Raw genomic sequence first — 10,851 nt, 5'->3', positions numbered from 1 at the left:
AAGGATCAAAAATCCTGACATACCTATCAGGGGAAATCCTGACGTATGGTGAGTGTATGACGAATTTTTCCGATCATTTAAGTTAACTCCTCTAGATGATCCTTCATCAAAAATTATAAGTAAATATATAATTCATCGACTCCGTATTGTTTATCTCATTGACTTAACACCTTTATTTATTAGAGAGTCGATTAAATCGATTCTCCACGCACCGCATAAAGCTATCATCCGATCACAAATCGATTGTGACAACTCCAATGAAGACATCAAATTGAAAATCACCATCGCCGGGCCGTAATAACCTCTTTTATTGCCTTGATATATTGCCCGTACTTCGTGATTACGTAGTGAAAATGACGTTTCAACAAAACATTGTAAAAAAAATGAATAATGACTTCTTTACCGACGTCATTATGAAGCGCGGTCACCGCTCGGCGCGAGATTCTATCTAACATCATTCAACTTAAATTCTTTAAATTAGATTCTATTTCTGAGTTAAAAGGTTTATTCTTCTTTGGAGGGAAAAGTTTAGAGGTTATATTGAAAAATGAGGTTTAACATACAGTTTTAAAGTTACTTTTAGATTGTATAATGTTTGGTTGTATAAAGAAGTTTCCTGTGATGGTGTGGAGAATCGGATTGACAGATAAGAAGGTTATTATTATCACATTTTACTTAGAGTACATGCATTTACATAAGATAATGCGGTGTAATTTGTACGAACGACAGTTGTGGAAATAAACTATTGTAGGCGCGTTGATGCAAATGGTAATGACTTTTTTTTCTATTTACATATTTCGGATTGTTTATATGTGCTTACAGTCAACCAATTTGAATCTTAGGCCACTATAGACTGTACTTACAGGGGCCCATTTCTCGAACGATATTAGTCTAATATTATTAGTGTGTTGTCATGGCAACCCATACGATTTGACAGTTCGTGGACTAATAATATTAGTCTAATACCGTTCGAGAAATGGGCCTCTGTAGGACTTATTTAGAATCAGTGTAAGAACACCGTGCTGAGGGGCTTACCGAGAACCACGTTCGACGTGTTGCCTCTCTTTCACATTTACGTACGAATTTACAAGTGAGAGAGTGAACGTCGAACGTGGTTCGTGGTAGGCCCTTTGGACGTAACTTAGCGAAGTCTGTTTCTTCCGTATACTTTTGCTACAATATGGTAAAGTATCTTTTCCGGTTAGTTAAGCTAATATGTCTCACGATAGTTTAAATTCGATTATCATTTCCGAGTAAAAATATCGAAGAAAACTTACTTATTTACAAATATAGAGTAAAACATCTAAATGCATCTAACTAAATGTGACGTTTTCAACTAAAAGGTACCACATTGCCGCTTGTTGATAAGGTTGATTTCTAATTGAAGCTATATGGAAATAGCGCCTTACTGACAAGTGACAACAAGTACCCTTTTGGTTGAAAATGGCACAAATGCGTTTTTTACCACAATCACTACCACCCCATTAAACCATAACGGTGTATAAAAACGCCTCTTCAAAAAGTCTTATAACCATAGTCATACTATCGTCCACTGTTAGAGTTAGACCAAGAAAAGTCTGCAGCGATTTTTATAGCACACGCAGTGCAAGTGTTATTTATACGTCATAATTTCATAGAAGTTATCAAAATTGCTGCAGACTTTTCTTAGTCTAACTCTAACTGACTTTTCGTATATCTTGTTCCATTCACCGATGTTCATTTAAAACTGTTTTTATAGTACAGTCGAAATCACAAATATCTTTACAAACCAACGTTCCAAAAATATATTTACACGCCTCTAAGACACTGACAATAAGGTCGTGTAAATATACTTTTGGAACGTTGGTTTGTAAACATGTTTGTGAACTCGACCGTACAATGAAAATGGCGTTAGGCCGTTTTGAAACAAAATGGTGGAGTGGCCATTTGTTCCTGTCTATAGATTGACGGGGTCTGATTGATTACTGAAGGCTAGATAGTCCACTCCGTAATAAAGATCAAACTTTTAGGGTTCTCTGATGAAAATGAATTTTAATTTTAAAGAGAGATGAAAGCTTAGTGAAACTACATTTCGAATTAGGAGCAGTATTCTATTTTGTGTATTTTTTTCAAAATTTTAGACCCAGTAGTTTCGGAGATAGAAGGGGGGGGGGGAATGGTCACTTTTTGTCAATTTTCTTAAATAACCTCTAAACTATTTATTTTAGAATTACAAAAAAAAAATTGAGATTCTTACAATGAGCTCATTCATTTAATATGTAACACGACATAGTTTGAAAACTTTTTTAAATTTTTCATTTACGTCCCAATTAGTGGCCCCCAATGTTTAAAATTTATTTATTTACGTTACATGTCCGTGTTTGAGTCACAAACCTATGTGTGTACGTACCAAGTTTCAACTTAATTGGTCCAGTAGTTCGGAGCAAATAGGCTGTGACTGACGGACAGACAGACAGAAAGACGCACGAGTGATCCTATAAGGGTTCCGTATTTTCCTTTTGAAGTACGGAACCCTAAAAAGAAAGCAAATGGACCGCAGAGACGTCCTTCCCGCGTCATGTCTGTCACGGTTAATTTACAATGACATAGGTACAGGTGCCATCAGATATATCGGAGCGACCAAGGTGCTCAATAATATCTGAACACGCCTCTATCTATTGTCAAGGCGTTAGAGTGCGTGTTCAGATAGTTTTGAGCACCTCGACCGCTCCGATATATCTGATGGCGACTGTATTAAAACCAACAAAGTAAGTGTCATCAGGGCCCCATTTCTCGAACGATATTAGTCTAATATTATTAGTGTGTTGTCATGACAACCTATATGATTTGACAGTTCGTGGCCTAACAATATTAGTCTAATACCGTTTGAGTATTGGGCCCCTGACCCCGGTACTAGTGTGAACTGTATCACGGTGGGTCAGGATTCACCAGCTAGACAGTTGAAATTTTCACAGATGATGTATTTCTGTTGCCGCTATAACAACAAATACTAAAAAGTACGGAACCCTCGGTGGGAGAATGCTTTTGTAACCTTACTACAAATTATCTTTCTGCCATTTGCTGCAGTAAGCAAAGAAATGAGTGGACATTTTTGAACGGCAGCGTCAGAAGCAGGGTAGAAGAAAGTACAAGGAGAAGAAGGAAAAGAAGAAAGTGACACGAAATGGTCCCATCTCAGCATGATGCTACTGATGCTAGTACTGATCTTCCGATGAGACTGTAACGTCCGCTCCGCTGTTACCGTGAGGGGGCTTGCTCAGTAAAACACAAGGTTTAGTGCCGTCCACGTGTGATACGTCCACCGCCTCACAGACTGCTCAATTGCTCATGGCAGCGGGCGGCTCGCCGTGCACATTTATTAATGTATGTAATTAGGTATATCTCAACCCAGCTGTCTCAGGTCCATGATGCCTTAGAAGTCGCAAGAGATCGAAATGCCTGGAAATCTGCTATCCGGAATCATGTGCTCCACGTAGGAGGTCACGACCCTCAGCACTGAGGAGAACGAAGCAAGGAGGAGGAGGACATCTCAACCGGTGAAACAATCACGAAGGGTATAAACGGGAAATCTACACCATACCTGCGTACTCGCGCATTTGTTAGATCTTGACCACTCTGGACGCTTCACAAATATGAAGTGAACGTTCGTGTGAACCTAGCTCGATCCAACATCTACATTAACTGTCGGCCCGTTTGAGCCGCGAGGTGCTAATAACGAGGCGCCCCGCGGCGCGCCCCGCTGCGCACGCACACCTGTGAACCTCATTATGCCTGGCGGGTGAAAAAAGGGACAAATGTGTCGCGGCTATAAATTTTGATTCGGTTTGGTGACAGCCGAAATTTGACCTGAGGTCATACAAGTGATGATTCTTTTTCTTTATGGAATAGGAGGCAAACGAGCAGAGGAATAGCCTGATGGTAAACAGCCGTCGGCCATGGACACCTGCAACACCAGTTGCAGTCCGTTGCCGTCCTTTAAGATGGGTATAGTTGGGCAAACCAAATTGTCAGTAAATAAGCCTCTATAGTCAGTGCATGTTTCCGATATTTTTGAAAATCTCGGCAGCTCTGATATATGTAGGTTAAGTATGTGATGTATTTACCTCTCTGGTTATTATCATTGTAGAAAGTACCTATATGTTTATACAATTTCATGTATATTGATCACAGCTCCTTCGTTTGATTATTTCCGATTTCTTGATTACCAAGAGTTAGAAGCGAAAAACAAATAATTCCATACAAAATTTTAAATGCTAACTAATAGTACATATTATAAATATCTGGGAGACCAAGCTTTGCTCGGAAAGCATATACAAACTGAAAATACGCGTTTTCCCAGAGATATGACCAGGCATCGTAAACTGCGAGCGAAATCCATTGAAGTACTAGATTAGTCAAGTCAAAGTACGTCATTTCAATGGATTTCGCTCGCAGTTTACGATGCCTGGATATGACATAGCTAGATCGATTTTTCGCCCCAGAAAACCCCCATATAGCAAATTTTATCGAAATCCTTAGAGCCGTTTCCGAGATCCCCGAAATAAATATACATATATACAAGAATTGCTCGTTTAAAGGTAAGGATAATATATGAAATTAAAAAAAAACTAGCTGCAGTTGATATACTACTTCAAATTGTGTCAAAATGTTTTCAATTATGGTAATATCCTTAGAGGTAAAATAGGGACTACGTTTGTATGAAAAGGCGGTTTCGGGGCGGTCGTCCACTTTCGTCTTTCATACAATAAAATTTGTGTGACCCATTCCCGCTATTCGCTTCCGCTTGTGTCCGGGCCACACCCTAAAGCTTGCATTCCAAACAAGGCGGGATCATCATCATCACAAAGGATGTTTTTGTCATTCGACATTAAAACCATAACGACTAACTGACAGATGGAGACACGCTAATCTGAACCTTATTTACCTGTGATAGAACTGAAAATCGTTTAGTAATCTGAAGCTATTTGCGACTTTTTGAATTGCGAAGTAAGATTTTTTTTGTTTGACGTCATTGTATATCTGTTTGACGTCTTAAATTATGTTACTATTAATTTAGAATAATTTAATAAAAGTTTTTTTTCGTTTTATTCTTAATGCAGCCTAGGAGATAAGAAATGAGAACATGAAGATAATTCATAAAGATGAAATTAAATTAACTGCCGAATCCGACACAAGATGGACCATTCAACGAAGCCACGCCATTATGTCGCTTACAATAGTGTTTAGTTTTTAAGTTTATATATGCATGCATACATATATAGGTTTTTAAAGGGTCGGCAACGCGCATGTAATATCTCTGGTGTTGCAGGCGTCCATAGGCTACGGTGACTGCTTACCATCAGGCGGGCCGTATGCTTGTTTGCCAACGTCGTGGTATAAAAAAAAATATGTTAGTCTGTAAGGTATTTCTAATACGGGCCTAATTGTTGCCTGATTTAAATAAATAAATCTCTCGATTCACGAAAAGTCTTAGAAATGAAAATGAAATCTAATTGGTTTTCTGGCGGCTTTCTCTCGCAGCGCATAAGTATTGCCATTCAGCGAGGGAATGCTGCCAGCATCTTTGGCACAATGCCGCGGGGGCCTTATTCTTAGTTAGTTTTAGTTTTACTTTTAATTGAATATATATATATATATATGTAAAAATAAAATTGGTTTTAAATTTAACGTTTCTAAAAAAAGTTTCCACGAGTATATGTATGTATTTCAGATCAGCGCTGGAAGTCACCAGCAACATGCTGAGATGAGGCCATTTCGTGGCACTTTAATCTTATTTTATGTTTTCTTTTATATTATGTAATGTTTGTGCTTACGAATAAAATCTTATTCTATTCTATTCTATTTCGATCATTGGTTTTCAGTTTTTTTGGTACATAAGAGTAACTACACTGATTTAAACTTTCACGATTTTTACTCATTATTATTTACAACGACGGGACTTAATCGCGTAAAATAAGTATTAAACCCACCTCCGACGTTTCGAGGACGGCGTTGTCCCCGTGGTCTCGGAGAAGACCCCGACCACCGAGACCACGGGGACAACGCCGTCCTCGAAACGTCGGAGGTGGGTTTAATACTTATTTTACGCGATTAAGTCCCGTCGTTGTAAATAATAATAAGAGTAACTATATTTAATACCGAACAAAGCTTTTAAAACAGTGGTCAATTTAAACTTTAGCAAGATACTTTGTAAGGCTTTAAAAGGGTTGTATGTTTCTTCAACCATTAGGGCAAAGGGCAATACTGTATGATATGATAACTTATAAATACTTATAAATTTTTGATTCTAAGTTTACTTAATATTAGCTTTAGCTCGATCGTAAAGTGATTTTCATTTAAACTACCTATACAGCCTATACTACCTATTGTTACTCTGTAAAAACTTTCAAAAATAATTAAATGCGAAACACGAAAGCAGTGAAATAAAATCCAACCCAGCACTCAAACTAACAACCATAATAACAACAATGAAAGACAAATAACATCTCAATCCACCATAATCCAGTTATTACCAACTGTTAAATCTAAACCATTTTAATTACACAGATAACCGTCGCCCGCGCAGCCACGCCATTGGTCGAGCGCGCGGTGGGCGTGGCCGAAAACAAAACGTGACAGTGCGCATCGTTAATTGTAAGGGAGAAAGGGGAAGGGGGGGTGCTAATGATGTGCTGATGACTATTGTGCGATTTAATCAACTATCATCAGTGGTCGTTTGTCATGCGGACGGGTAGATTGCGTTCTGATGATGTCAAACGATTTCAATCTATCGTTTATGTAAATGTTGCAATTCTTAGTTAAATATTACTTTCCATTATTTCCATAGGTAGGTATTTAGTTTATGTCCTATAAGGCTACGTTTCCACCAGAGTTGTGCGAGGATAGGTTTAGCACCGATAGAGTATCTTCACGCTGAGCGAGGATAGTTAAAGTGAAATTAAGTGCTTGATTATATTGGTTATTAATTAGTGTTGTTAAGTACAGATTCACAAACAAACGTCCTATCAAGAACATTGATAATGAGTGAAAACTTTTGACCTAATTAGGTTATGTTAGCTTTACCAACTACTAGGAATCAAGAAATATAGAGTTAATTCAGTTAAAACATACTACATTACATCTGTATCATACTCATACCATACCCATTTATTTATAATAATATTTCATATTACACGTCATAATTGTTTTTTTTTTTTTTTTTTTTGTTTTTTTTTTTTTTTGTTTTTTTTTTTTTTTTTTTAATAAATAAATAAATAAATAATATATTCAATTCATTCAAATAATCATTAATTAAATTAAAGTAAAATAATACAATATAAAAATAATCAACACAAATGTTAATATATTTTTCCTTTTTTTTATTGTGGGACGTACCACATTATTACAATCTATAAATTGTATATACAGATGTCAATCACAATGAAAAAAACCTTGTTGTGAACCTTAATATGCAGATGTCGCTAGTGACGTCGTCACAGTTGCAATGATTAAATTCGCGTCGATTGACGGATGGTCAGCTGGCGCAATTGGTAACGCATTGGACCGGCAATCCAAGGATGTGGGTTCGAGTCCCACGTTGACCAGAGTTGATCATCGTTGATTTTTTCATTGTGATTGACATCTGTATATACAATTTATAGATAATAATCAACACATTTAAAATTTCCAATAATTAATAAAAATACAAATATAAAACATTATTATCTATATGAAATATTGCACTAACTGTCGATAATATAAAACAATAATTATTCTCTGCCGGTCTTATAAATAACAGTTACAATGGTCTACAGAACAAGAAATACGTAGCAATAAAGAGCCCCTATTATAAATCAGGGACTTTAATTGTTGAGCCATTTAGGGTTCACTTTATATTGGACATTTCATACCGAGTATTGACAACTAAATTAATAGCTTGAACCCTAAATGGATTAACAATTAAAGTCTGTGACCATACCTAATCTATTAAATAACATACCTTTGCCATTTTCTTAAAGTTGTACACACCATTTGTATTTAATATGGGATTTTTTATAATTTGTACGAGCTCTTTCGATCATAATAGAAAAAACTAGTTTTTTGCTTTGTGCGCGGGGGCCGAGAGCCCCGCGGTCTTTGTGTTGTTGTTGGTGTTATTTGTGCTGTTGTTGGTGCGGTAGTTTTTGTGTAGTAGTTTTATTTTCCAAAGGGAAAAAGTAATGAATTTGTACTTTTCCTAGAAAGAAAAGATCCGCATGCGACTACTTCATTCCCGCAGCTCGGCCTTCTGCCTCGCGTGCTTGGGAAATTGTGAGGGTCTCCTCTCCTCTCAAGGTGTTCCGTGCTCAAAATTGGCCGCCATTTTGAATCCGCCATTTAAAAAAATGGCGGCTTCAAAAACTGCCAGGGTCCCTCTATGACATTTGGTCAAGCACCCCCCGTTTTTTGACACCGGGTTAACGGTTCAACCGGTTAACCCCGGATTAGTGGGATAAAATAACAATGCTAATTTTTTAAATAAATGCAAGTATTTATTCTCAAAATACGAGATTAGGGACGTAGGGAGGTATTCTAGGCAAATCTAAAGACATCTCACCGGAGGTGAGGTCAACAAATCCTCATAAACACCTCACGGAATCAATGGACGCCCTCTAATTAAATCAACTTTCAACGAAACCTTCTTAGAATTGGTATCAAAATCCGCATAATAATGGTAGTTTCCAGCATAAAACCTAGTTTACGAGTAAACTAAACTCTCCCAACCTTACATTACTAAAGCCAGGAATGTCTAGCGTTCCCGCAAAAAGACATGAAACCTCCATCTTTCTCTCTCTCCCCAAGTGTGAGTGAGAAACAAACACGCATAAACGAGCCCATAAATGTCTGAGCACCTCTCTTAATAATGGAGTCATCATATCTGCCATGACAGCTTCACACCTTGAGACCGAATTGGCTTTCCTCTCAATCATATCTCCTTAAAACAACATATATCACTTTTACACTCACTTCTAAATTCAACCCTAACATGTAAAAGATAAGGTTCATTTCCAAATGGCATGGAAAGTGTAGATACGACTTTCTAAAGTGTTATTCCCTTTGTAAGTGCGCGAGCGCCGCTCAACGGAGATGTACGAAGATAACGCACGAAGTTACTCGTAATAAATTTAATTCTACACTGGTTTATGTTTGTGCCCGGGGCCCGGTTACTTTTGGGAGTTTTGGGTAACTGTTTTCTTTAATTTATATTTCGTATACAAATTCGTACTTATACGGCAATTCGCCAATTAGTTTTGTATGAATGAAATACGGACTTGACAGCCTCGGATTGAAATGTGCAAATTTCTGAGCATATCAATCATGTATCTTTATTTTAAATCAGGCGTTGTGGAAAAATTATTGCACATGAAAACGGTTTCATCTCTTTAGTAAAATAGCCATACGCTCAGTTTTAGCGTTTTCGTAATTGCAAATCACAAAAGCTGCAAAACCAAGTGGTCACGATCCTCAGTAATGAGGGACCGTCAAAGAAGAAGTTGCATTGCAGCCCAAAGGAGCATCTAGTTTTGGAAATCTAATACTAAAAATTGGCGAAAGCACTGCTTTTAACAAAAACAACTGCCACCTGAATTTTAAAGCATCTGGGAACCTAAAGGTCTTATTGGGGTAATGCCGAAGGTACGCAACGAAGTTCGAACTCACGAAAACACCTTAGGAACTCAGACCATATCAGGAATTTATTACAGGATTAAAGCATGTCGTAGAAAGTTTCTAAAATATTGGTAAAACTCCCGGATAATAGAAAAAAATTGGAAAGCTCCCACAGCAAAATTTCAAAGATATTTTTATGTTGTAAAGATTGGCAATTTTGGAGTCTTTCCGACGCATTCAAAGTTTCAATTTAATCTTCACTCATGTTTGCCGCCTCGCCTCCGCTTCGTCTCGCATGCCTCCTCTACCTAATCGGAGTATTGTCCGATTCAATAACTGAGGGCCCCGGCTCAATCATTACAGCCTATTGTGCGCTGTCAATATTTTATTACTACACTGGAAACGGCGATCTCTTCATTATAACCAGTCTGTTAACTTTTGTTTGGAAGTCTGTTGTAATTTGTTGAAACAAGATACAGTGCGTTTTTTTTTAGTTTTTATTGACTAACGATGATTGGAGAGTAATGTTTATCGTATCTTTTGGATGTTTCGTATCGTTTTGCAACCCAAACGGCGAAAATTTTAATGACTGGGTGTAGTTATTTAGATTCGTCTATAATCCATGCGTAGGGCGTTGGTAAATTGGAAGCATCAGAAGTTGTTTGTGAATTTATAAATAGAACATTTTTTTTGTCGAATTCTTTCATCTTAGGATTTAACTTTCCAACATTTGGTTGTCCTTGGCAGTAAACATTGTCGAGTGACCACCGCTGTAAACTGTTACTTTGCTTGCCTAAGAAAAAACGGATGCTTATAAAAACAGGGGACAGCCGGTCTAGCCAAGGTAACAATCGCTATTGCTATGCTCTATCACTCTTCCATAGTGCGACAGTGACAGTTGCGTTTCGATCGCTAACGGAGCGTAAGCGATTGGCATGTTGGCCACGCGGTCTATTTTAAACTCTAGATGACGTAATATTTAAAATTAATTTATTTAGGAGTTTGAGTCTTCGTATTTGTATGCAGGTTTCCTCAAGTTGTTATTATTATGAGTATTCCTTTGTCGAAAAGCAAATGGTAAACATGTTTCTAATTTCTAAAAAGCAAAAAAAAATTGGTAAGTAAGTCCACACCGGGTTATGAAAACATTATCTTAGATTTGAAAGCCGCATGCCGGCTAACCAGCGCTTATTAAAAAAAACCGGCCAAGTGCGAGTCGGACTC

The 10,851-nt window shown here is 37.5% G+C and overlaps 1 non-coding gene across 1 annotated transcript; it reads left to right on the top strand.

The window, feature by feature from the left end:
- The first annotated feature begins 7,511 nt into the window (after positions 1 to 7,511).
- Positions 7,512 to 7,583, top strand: Trnaa-ggc (transfer RNA alanine (anticodon GGC)). The gene has a single exon. It is a non-coding gene; the product is annotated as a tRNA-Ala (tRNA).
- Positions 7,584 to 10,851: the final 3,268 nt, after the last annotated feature.

The sequence above is a fragment of the Cydia strobilella genome, chromosome 9 (genome assembly GCF_947568885.1).
Source record: "Cydia strobilella chromosome 9, ilCydStro3.1, whole genome shotgun sequence".
In the NCBI taxonomy this organism is placed as follows: Eukaryota; Metazoa; Arthropoda; class Insecta; order Lepidoptera; family Tortricidae; genus Cydia; species Cydia strobilella.
Note: the sequence above shows the minus strand (reverse complement) of the source record. Positions and strands in the feature narration are given on the sequence as shown.